This window comes from Chrysochloris asiatica, unplaced genomic scaffold (assembly GCF_000296735.1).
Source record: "Chrysochloris asiatica unplaced genomic scaffold, ChrAsi1.0 scaffold00064, whole genome shotgun sequence".
Classification (NCBI taxonomy): Eukaryota; Metazoa; Chordata; class Mammalia; order Afrosoricida; family Chrysochloridae; genus Chrysochloris; species Chrysochloris asiatica.
In genome coordinates, this window is record NW_006408582.1 from 6,422,523 (window position 1) to 6,434,493 (window position 11,971).

Below are 11,971 nucleotides of genomic sequence, written 5' to 3' on the forward strand. Positions count from 1 at the left end.
GCATGAGCCCATTGATGCTGCCACTTGGCCAATCCATCTCACTGGGGGTCTTACTCTTTTTCTCTGACCCTTCACCCTACCAAACATGATATCCTTCTTCAGCAACTGGTCCCTCCTGACAATATGTCAAAAGTATGAGAGACAAAGTTTGGCCATTTTGGCCTCCAAGGAGCACTCTGGCTACACTTCTTCCAACACAGATCTGTTGATTGTTTTGCAGGCCACAGCACTTTCAATGTTCTCCTCCAACACCATAACTCAAAAGCATCAATTCTTCTATGGTATTCCTTATTCACTGGCCAGGTTTCACATGCATATGAGGTTATTGAAAATACCATGGCTTGGGTAAGGTGCACCTTAGTCCTTAAGTTGACATCTTTGCTCTTCAACATTTTAAAACGTTTTTGTGCAGAAGATTTGCCAAATGAAATATGTCTTTTGATTTCTTGACTGCTGCTTCATGACTGTTGATAGTTGATCCAAGAAGAATGAAGTCCTTGACAACTTCAATCTTTTCTCCGTTGATAAGAATGTTGTTTATTGGTCCTGTGGTGAGTATTTTTGTTTTCTTGACATTGAGATGCAATCCATACTGAAGGCTGTGGTCTTTGTTATTCATCAGTAAATATTTTAAGTTTTCTTCACTTTCAGCAAGCAAGGTTGTATCATCTGCATATTGCAGGTTGTTAATGAGTCTTCCTCCAATCCTGATGGCACGTTTTTCTTCATATAACCCAGCTTCACAGATTATTTGCTCAGCATACAGGTTGAATAAGTATAGTGAAAGAATACAATCCTGTTGCACACCTGTCTTAATTTTAAATCATTCAGTGTTCAATTTGTCATTCCCAGCATAGTAAACCATGTGGTTGTCAGATTCAAAATGGCCAATACCAGTCCATTTTAGCTCACTAATGCCTAAGATATTGATGTTTATGCGTTCCATTTAATTTTTGACAGTTTCTAATTTTCCTAGATTTATACTTTGTACATTCTATGTTCTGATTATTAATGGATGTTTACAGCTGTTTCTCTTCATTTTGAGTTGTGCCCCATCAGCAAATGAAGGTCTCCCGGGCTTTTCTACCACAGGCTTTACTCCATTTGCGTCATCACAGTCAACTCTACTTTGAGGAGGCAGTTCTTCCCCAGTATCATTTTAAGTGCCTTCCAACCTGAGGCGCTTATTTTCTGACACTATATCTGACAGTGTTTCTCTGTCATTCATAAGGTTTTCAGTGACTAAATATTTAGAAGTAGTTCGCTACTCATTTTTTCTAGTCTGTTTTTGTCTGGAAGCTCATCTGAAACCTGTCCACCATCGATGTCCCTGCAGGTATTTAAATGCCCATGGCATAGCTTCCAGAATCACAGCAACTCATAAGCCACCACAGTATGACAAACTGACAGATGAATGGTGGAGAAAATATAAGTTGTTCTGTCTTATTCAGATGTAAAATGTGAGTCAGTGAGCAGCAGAATAAACCTAATAAGCCATGTTACAGAACTTGAACTTTTTCTTCACCTGATGGAAAATTATGAAGCGTTTTAATGAAGACATGATGGTTTTATGTTTTTGATGATTCTCTTTGGTGACTGTATTGTGTTGTTGGTGTTAAGTACTGTTGAGGTGGTTCCGATTCATAGCGACCTTGTATAGGGTTTCTGAGCAGCAGCTGGTGGATTTGAACTACCAACCTAGTGGTTCACAGTACAGTGCTGATCCTACAGTGCCAAATTAGAAGTCCAAGGATGAGTTCAGTACAAGATAGACTGGATGCTAGGAATGCTAGAAAAATGATGACTTGTTCCCCCCTGCAGGAATAAACAACCGGTAAGAAAAGTATGTAGCGTTGGTAACGCAGTGGTTACGAATCGGGCTGCGAGCCTCATGGTCAGCAGTTTGAAACTACCAGCTGTTCTGCAGGAGAAAGATGAGGCTTTCTGTTCCCGTAAAGATTTACAGCCTCGGAAACTGTGTACAGGGTGGCTATGAGTCGGAACCGACTCCATGGTACTTAACAACAACAACAAGAAAAGTATGGAATTTTGGCGTGTAACTGTAGGATGATCACTGGACACTTAATCACAAGACTGGTGGTTCAAATCCACCAGTTGCTCTTTGGAAACGCTATATAGCATTGTTAAGCATTGGGACTGACTTGATGGCACTTAACAACAGCAACAACAAGAAAAATATAGTTCAGTGCTAGAACCTGAAGAGGGATTTCAAGTAAGTTTGGAGCTTAGAGTATAAGAAAATATATAGCTATAGTCCAGTTAATGAGTCTTGGTGGTGCAATAGTTAAGTGCTCAAATGTTAACGAAAGGTTGGCAGTTCAAACTTGTCAGCCTTTCCTTAGGAGTTTTCGTTGCTGTTGTTAAGTACTGTGGAATCAGTTCTGACTAATAGAGATCCTGTTTGCAAGGAATGGCTGGTGAGTTTGAACCACTGACCTTCGGGTTCAAACCAACCTTATGGTCGAGTGTTTATTCTACAGCACCATATCAAGACTTCTCCATAGGAGTAAGACCTGGCAATCTGTTCCCACAAAGATTGTTGTTCTGTGCCATTGAGTCAATTACAAGGCATACGACCTTATGTATAGTAGAACAAAGCACTGCCCCACTCCTACACCATCCTTACAATTGTTGTTAAGCTTGAGCCCATTGCTGCTACCACTGTACCAATCCATCTCGCTGGGAGTCTCCCTCTTTTTTGCTGATCTTCCACTTTACCTACCATGATATCCTTCTGCAGGTACTAGTTTTTCCTGACAGTATGTCCAAAGTATGAGAGACAAAATCTCATCTTGGTTTCCAAGGGGCATTCTGGTTGTACTTCTTTCAACATAGATTTGTTTGTTCTTATAGCAGTCTATGGTACTTTTATTATTCTTCTCCAACACCATAACTAAAATGCATCAATTCTTCTACAGTCTTCCTTATTCACTGTCCAACTTTCATAAACATATGAGGCTGTTGAAAATACCAAGCCTTGGTTCAGACACACTTTAGTCCTCAAGCTGACATCTTTGCTCTTGAACATTTCAAATAGGTTGTGTGCAGCGGATTTGCCTAATGCAATATGTCATTTGATTTCTTGACTGTTGCTTCTATGAGTGTTGATGGTGGATCCAAGCAAAATGAAATCTTTGACAACTTCAATCTTTTCTCTATTTATCATGGTATTATTTATTGGTCCAATTGTGGGGATTTTTGTTTTCTGTACATTGAGGTACAGGCAATACTGAAGGCTGTGGTCTTTGATTTTTTTCAATAAGTAATTTAAGTCCTCTTTGCTTTCAGCAAGTAACGTTGTAACATCTGCATATCACATTGTTAATGATTCTATGTCTAATCCTGTTGCCACATTTTTCTTCATATAATTCAGCTTCTAGAATTATTTGTTCAACATACAGATTGAATAAGTATGGTGAGAGAATACAACCCTGGCACACACTTCTCTTGATTGCAAACCATTCAGTGTCCCTTGTTGTGTTCAAGCAACTGCCTCTTGGTTTATGTACAAGTTCTCATGAGCACAATTAAATGTTCCAGAATACTCATTTTCACAATGTGGCCCATAGCTTATCATGATCCACACAATCAAAAGCCTTTTTTAAAAAAATGTTTTATTGTGAATTATGTGATAGTTTACATGGGAGAACATTAGTTTTACATTTATCTTACTGTATATCATTTCATTGCCATGGTTACAATCCCCTCCATGCATCATCAGCCAACCAAAGAGTATACCCTACAAGCCTGCCCCCGGGTCATCAGCACACAGCCCCTCTCCCTCTCTGTGTCTAAAGTGCCCAGCTGCTCCATTTCTCCACGTCATTGTCTTTGCCTCCATCTCAGGCATCACTGCTTCTCTGGGTAGGGTCTGGCTCTCTGCTCTTCTCCCTTGATGATACCAGGAACCTCTGCTCCTGGACTGCAAAGTTAATCACTCCCCTCCTTGCTACAAAACATCTACCTTTACATTTCCAGTCCTCATAATCAGTCCTAATAACAATTATTCACTATTGTATCACAAGAGACCTATCTGTATGTCCTTTCATCAGCTCCCCCTAGACAGATTGAATACTACTCAGTGGAGATTCTACCTTCCTTCATGCCCTCTGGATCTAGATTCCCTCTTGAAAGCTTGTAAGCCAGTCACTTCTTGCCTTAATCAAAAGCCTTTTCATAGTCAATAAAGCACAGGTAAACATCTTTTTGGTATTCTCTTGTTTCAGTCAAGATCCACCTGATGTCTACAATGATATCCCTCGTTTTATGTTCTCGTCTGAATCTGGCTTGAACTTCTGTCAGTTCCCATCAATGTAATGTTGCAGCCATTTTTGAATTATCTTTAGCAAAATACTACTTGCATATGATATTAATGATATTTCCAATGATTTCTGCATTCTGTTGGGTCACCTTTCATTGGAATTGCCCAAATATGGATCGCTTGCAATCCGTTGGCCAGATAGCCTAGGAAACCCTATGGGGCAGTTCTACTCTGTTCTATAGTGTCTCTATGAGTCAGAATCAACTCATAGGCACACAACAACAACAATAACAACAACAACATAGTATAGTTGTTATTAGTTGCCTGCCCCTAGCAACTCAGGATCATATAAACCATAGAGTTTTTATTAACTGCATTTTGGAAGTAAATTGCAGGCCTTTCATAGTTTGGAAGTTCCACTAAAACCTCTTCAGGATCATAGCAACACACAAGCTTCCTTTGTTGTTGTTTTGTAAATGCCTTCAAGTTGGTGGCTACTCATAGTGATACTGTGTAGGGTTTCCAAGGAACTGCTAGTGGGTTTGAACTGCTGACCTTGCAGTTAGAAGTCCAGTGCTGATACTACATTAAGTAGACACAATTCTCCAATTCTTCTTGGTGATGCATCTACATGTCATTTGCATATCACTGTTTACATCAGTTGAATTCTGTATCCATCAGAGTTACTTTTGTGTTGTAATATTTAGGAAGCCAATGAAATAGAAAACTGGAGAACACTTCATACCAAAACCTATTAGAAACAGTGAAAGCAGTATTTAAGGGAATATTTATAGCTCTAAGGTGGTTCAAGCTCACCAACTGCTCCTTAGAAACCCTATACAGGGTTGCTATGGGTTGGAATCAACTTGACAGCACTTAACAACAATAAGTGTGTCAAGGAGTCTTGGTGTGGTGCTGTAGGATAATGCAATGGACCAGAATGTCGGTTTGAACCACAAGGTTGGCAATTCAAACTCACCACCCACTCCTTGGAAATCTTATACAGGGTCACTAGGAGTCAGAACCGACTCGATGGCACTTAACAACAACAACAATGTGTGTGTCATAATAGTTTTCTACTTCACAAAGGATAGATGACTCAGAAGTGGTTCATTGAAGCATAAAAATTGAGGAGAAAACACTAATGTAAACAGTGCAGTTCAAAGGAATAATGTAATTTCAAAGGTGAACTGTGTAAATGTAGAATGTACCTACCTACTAGAAAAAGTGAAACCATATAATTTGTCAAAGTGACCCTGTGTAGGATTTCCAAGGAATGGGTGGTGAGTTTGAACTGCTGACCTTATAGTTCCAAGTCCAGTGCTGATCCAACAGCACCACACCAGGATTCCATGACAATAACTTAGACACTGGGTTTTACTGGATAGGTAATCAAATCTCCCCCACCCAGTTCCTAATATGTTGTCTGTTATGAAACTTTGTCAAACAGTGATATGAAGCCATCAAAGTTCTTGCATTGTTTCCAAACGAATTACAGAATTTCATTTTCTTGTTAAAGGGAGAGGCGAGACCAAGACTTCAGAGGTACCATTCATAATTGCAATCCTCATAGCAAAAATAAGTATTAGTTACACTATTGACAAAAAGCAGTCAAAATTTGATGATGGATATGTTTGGAAAGAAAGCAGAATGAGTTATTTAAATATTTATTTAAATTGATACTGTTTGACCCTAGGGCAGGCAATGTGAAAGAACAATTACATACAACAAAAGGCAGTTGTTCAAACAGAACAAGGACATACTGCATGGTTTGAAATCAGGAAAGGCCTACGTTAGAGTTGTATCCTTTCATTATACTTATTCAGGCTGTATGCTGAGCAAATAATCTGAGAAGCTGGACTTCCTCCAATCCGGAAGAAGAATCTGGCATTGGGATTGGAGGAAGATTCATTAGCAACCTGCTAATGAATGAACCTGCTAATGGCACAACCTTTCTTGGTGAAAGTGAAGAGGACTTGATGCACTTACTGAAGAAGATCAAAGAAGACAGTCTTCAGTATGGATTATTGTTGTTAAGTGTTGTAGAGTCAGTTCCAACTCACAGCAATGCTATATAGGGTTTCCAAGGAGTGACTAGTGAGTTTGAACTGCAGACTTGTGGTTCAAACCAAACTTATGGTTGAGTGCTTATCCCACAACACCACACCAGGACTCCTTGAAATGAAAGATGTTTCTATAATTTGTTTGGAAAGAGTGCAAGGACTTCGATGGCTTCATATTATTTGACAAAGTTTTATAACAATGCATTAGGAACTGGGGTTGGGGGGTGGGGGATTTGACTGTCTATCCAATAAAATCAATGTGGATTAGACTTCAATATAAAGAAAATAAAAATCCTTACAACTGGACCAATAAGCACCATAACAATAAATGAAGAAAAGATAGAAGTTAAGAATTTCATTTTACTTAGAGGTACAATTAACATCCATGACAGCAGCCATGACAAGAAATTGAACGATGTATTGCATTGGGCAAATCTGCCATAAAAGATCTTTTTTAAGTGTTCAAAAGCAAAACACATCACTTTAAGGACTAAGATATGCCTGATCCAAGCCATGTTATTTTCAATTGCCTCATATGCATGTAAAATGTGGACAATGAATAAGGAAAACTAAAGAAGAATTGATGTCTTTGAATTATGATGTTGGGGAAGAACATTAAATGCACCATGAACTGCCAGAAGAATGAATAAATTTGTGTTGGAGAAGTACAGCCAGAATGCTCCTCAGAAATGAAGATGTCAAGAAGTTGTCTCACTTTAATTTAGACAGGAAGGACCAGTTCCTGGAGAAGGACATCATGCTTGGTAAAGTAGAGGGTCAGCAAACAAGAGAAGACATCCAAGGAGATAGACTGGCATAGTGGCTGCAACAATGGGTTCAAAGATAGGAACAGTTACGAAGAGGCTGCAGGGCCGGGCAGTGTTTCGCTCTTTAGCACATGGGGTCATTATGAGTTGGAACTGACCCAACAGCACTTAACAACAACAATAACATGATTGGGTGAAACCACTGATGTGCTTATTATAAGCTCTTGGTATATGTGTGCTACTCTCTGGGTGACACAAGTGGTTTGCGATATGCTACTAAAGTGTTCTTTATAACACAGATATCTGTGTTCTAAAGGGGGTCTTGGTGTGGCACTGTAGGATAAACACTGGACTTCTAACCACAAAATCAGTGGTTCAAACCCAGCAGTCACTCTTCAGAAAGTAGATGCTGTGAGTCAGAACTGTCTTGAGAGCAGTCAACAATAACAACTAACCTAAGAATTGGTGATTTGAACCCACCCTGTGGCATTATGCAAGAAAGGTCTGACAATTTGCTTCTATAAAGATCACAGCTAAGAAAAACAGCTATGGAGCATTGTATTCTGTAATACACAGCATCACTTGAGTCAAAATCAACTTACTGGCAACAAGTTGTTGTTGTTCTTAAAAAAAAAATACTTCTTGTTTTGTTTAGCACTTAAAAAGCACATTCTGCTTTTTAATTAGGAAAATTTTATTTAGCAGCTAATTAGTTTCTGAGCTGTGATGGAGACTGGAAAACAAGTGTTGAAATCTTCTTTGAACATACCCCACAGTGTGTACAGCAGTGGTGATCCACACATTACTGTCTACTTCAACAACTGGGGACCACTGGTATTCATCCTGATCTTGACTCAAGTTTGATGGAAATAGTGAAAATTGTGAATCCATCCAAAATGACATCCCCTGGAGACATCGGTTTTTAATATACTAGGTCAAGAAATAGGCACCAAGACTAAGACGTTTTGCCATAGGAAAGTACCCTAGCTGCCAGAGAGAAAAAACTCTCAAGAGTTTTTGAAATAGGGATGAAATGAAAACATTTCTTCATGACAATAATAGTGTCATAAACTCCATTTCTAAGACTTCAAGTGTTTTGCTCAGCTGGTGTATCTTAGAGATATGTTTATTGTCTTTAACAGCCTGAACCTATTGCCCCAGGGCTGAATGATCATGAATTCTAATACCGAGAATAAGATAACTAGAATTTCTTCATGGTGTAAACAGCTCAGTTGCAGAAAGTTTGTATTTTCTTCAACACTTAGTGATTTTCTGCACAGGGAGAAAGACATCTATGATGTATTATTGGGTATATTTTAAAATTCTCTCCAAGGGCTGCAATGGAGCATGGAGAGCTGCTTTCTAAAGAGTAAATTAGAACTCCATTCGACATGGATTCCCAAGCCCAAAGTTATTCCTCCAGTCTTTGAGTGTGATATTCTTATTCACTTTGCATCTGACATAGAACTCAAAGAAATCTTCCGTGAATCATCTCATCTTAATTTTTGTGCTCAACCCAAATATGTAGCACTATCTGACAAAGCCAAACTCTCTTTGCTAGGCTCAGTAACTTATAATTGTTGTTGCTAAGTGCTGTTGAGTTGGTTCCGACTCGTAGCAACCCTGTGCAGGGTTTTCAAGGAGTGGCTGGTAAATTTGAACCTCTGATCTTGTGGTTAGCAGTCCAGTGCTAATCTTACAACACCGCCCCAGGACTCCAACTTAAAGTTGAAGCTTAGAACTTTATAAATAAGTAGAGACAAAGAGGAGAAGCCAATTTGGTGACAGAAACTGTCATTAAGCCAAACTTGAAAGATTTCAGATGATCATTCCTTTCATTGATATGAATTAGGTATTTTCTGTTACTGTAAAGCTAGCTATTTATAACAATATTTACTAAGAATTGGGTGTTATTGATTTTAAGACTTCCATTTTTTATTATTAAAATTCAAATGAAATTTGTGTTCCACTGTGTACCAACAACTAAGGAGTAATGATGGTGTGGTGGTTAAGTGTTTACCTGCTGACTGAAAGGTCAGTGGTTTGAATCCACCAGCTGTCCTGCAGGAGAAAGATGTGGCACTACTAATAATTATAGCCTTTATGAGAAACCCCATGGGGCAGTTCTACTCTGTCATAGAGGGTTACTGTGTGTCAGAATGAATTCGATGACTGTGGGATTGATTTAGTTTTACCATGTGCTCAATAAATGGTCTGTGGATGACCAATGCTTGAGACATCTGGTTTAATGTAAAAGCTCTTTTAGAAAAATAAAAGTATCTTTTCTTTCTTTACTAGCTCAAGGACATTTTCTTATTCTTCTAGGATAATTTCTCTTCCAAAGGGTCTTCAGTATTCTTCAAAAGAGAATTATGTGTGACTATTCTATTAGTATACCAAATATGATATGTTGAACTCCAGCAGAGACTAGTGCTAAATTCTTTTTCCAAGAAATATCGTAGTCCATAATCCACCATACATAATCATGTACTGATGGGCTTCCGGCAGGACTGTGCCATAGAAATTCCAGATGTGCCTAGAGTTGAGATATTTCTGGACCTCTCATCATCAACAAAGAACTTATGTAGGGTGAGTAAAAGTATTCCTATGATGGTTGTAGTTCATACATGTACTGGTTTATTCCAAACAAGATGCATTTCTGTCATCAGTGGATGAATGCAGACAATTTATTTCAGTAATAATACATGTGCCTTAGTCTCAATAGGGTGTCTTTAAAAAAGTAAAGGAAACTTTTATGCCACAGGAGGAAAATTGAGATCAGAGCTAATGTCAAACTTTTAACAAAACTCAAGTGGACCTCTTTCAAAATCATTGAAGCTTTGCAACAAGTTTGAAGAAATGCTTAATCACAGAAAACAGCAGTTTTTAGATGGATTGAGTGTTTGAATTAAGGTCGAGAAGACCTCAAAGATGAGCCAAGAAAGGAAAGAATGTCATCCTTAATGATGAAAAACTTTGTCTGAAGTCCAGAGACTGGTGGAAGAAGGCTGTAGAATTATCACTGATGTGGTATCAGGATTGGTACACACAAGGGAATATTACTCAGTTATAAAGAAGAATGGTAGTCCTGACACATATCACAAACTGGATGTACTTTGAAAACATTGTACTGAGTGAAATAAGTCAGTCACAAAAAAGACAAATATCATATAACCCCACTTACATGAAATATCTATACTAAGTAAATGTATGGAGATCAAAGTTCATTAGTGGTTACCAAGGGTAGATTAAAAGGGAAAAAGAAATCATTGCTCAGAGGACACTGAACTTCTATTACCAGTGATGAAAAATTTGGAAACAAATGGTGGTGACAGATGCACAGCTTGATGAAAATAGTTAGTTATTGAATAATGTATGTAAAAAGTTGAATTATGAATGTTTTGCTATATACAACACACACACACACACACACACACACATGTTGTTGTTGTTGTTGAGTGCCATTGAGTTGCTTCCAATCTATAGCAACCCTGTATAGGGTTTCTGAGGAGTGGCTGGTGAGCTTGACCCACCAACCTTGCGGTTCAAACGACTTTGTGGTCTAGTGCATTAACCCACAGTGCCATATCAGGATTATATGTATGTATGTATGTATGTATGTATTGTTGTTGTTGTTAAGTGCTTTTGAGTAGATTTCAACTCATAGCGACCTAGTATAGGGTTTCTAAGGAGCAGCTGGAGAGTTTGAATCACCAGCCTTGTGGTTCAAACTGATCTTGAGGTTGAGTACTTACCCTATCGCATCTCTCTCTCTCTCTCTCTCTCTCTCTCTCTCTCTCTCTATATATATATATATATATATATATATATATATTCCAAAAACCAAACCCACGGCTGTCAAGTCAATTCTGACTCAAGTTGTTTTCAGATGACGTCAACTCGGTGCCTGCTCATAGCAAGTCTATGCACAACAGAACAAAACACTACCCAGTCCTATGCCATCCTCACAATTGTTGTCTGAGCCCATTACTGCTGCCACTGTGTCAGTACCATTGGCTCTTAATCACATGCTATCGCTCAAAGCAGCGAGATCTTTGAAGCAGCAAGTTCTAACCACTACACTACCAGGCCTTGCTCCTTCAAGATGGCGGATTGGGTAGACGTGTAGTGAGGAGCTTGGTCAAAAACAACATGGAACACCGGGCCAAGAGGGCTCACGAGATAGTGTTGGAACTCTGAAACAAATATAAGGGTATGTTTGGAGAATCAGAGGGTTTACAGCTGGGAAATTTGAAGGGAATCCAGAAATCCATTGTTTTCTGGATCAAGCTGTTCTAGGAGCCACCATCTTGGGAGAGAACATCTTGATTGTATCTTGATTATATCAGGATTGACATTGAAATTTAAAGTGACAGTATCAACATAAAACCAAACGGCCACCACTCATCTGTCTGTTGTGCTGTGGTGGCTTGAGTTGCTGTGATTCTGAGCGCTATGCCACAGGTACTTTAAATAACTGGCAGGGTCATCCATGGTGGACAGGTTTCAGATGAGCTTCCAGACAAAGACAGACTAGGAAGAAAGAGTGATGAACTACTTCCGAATCACTAGTCACAGAAAACTCTATGAAAGCAGAGACACATTGTCAGATATAAGACTGGAAGGTGCGAAGGCACTCAGAATGCGACTGGGGAAAAAAATGCCTCAAAGTAGAGGTGACCACGATGACGTGAATAGAGTTAAGCCCGGGGGAAGAAAAGCACACAAAACCTTCATTTGCTGATGGGCCACAACTCAAAATGAAGAGAAACAGCTGTAAACATCCATTGAAAATCAGAACATGGAATGTATGAAGTATGAATCTGGGAAAATTGGAAGTTGTCAAAAATGAAATGGAA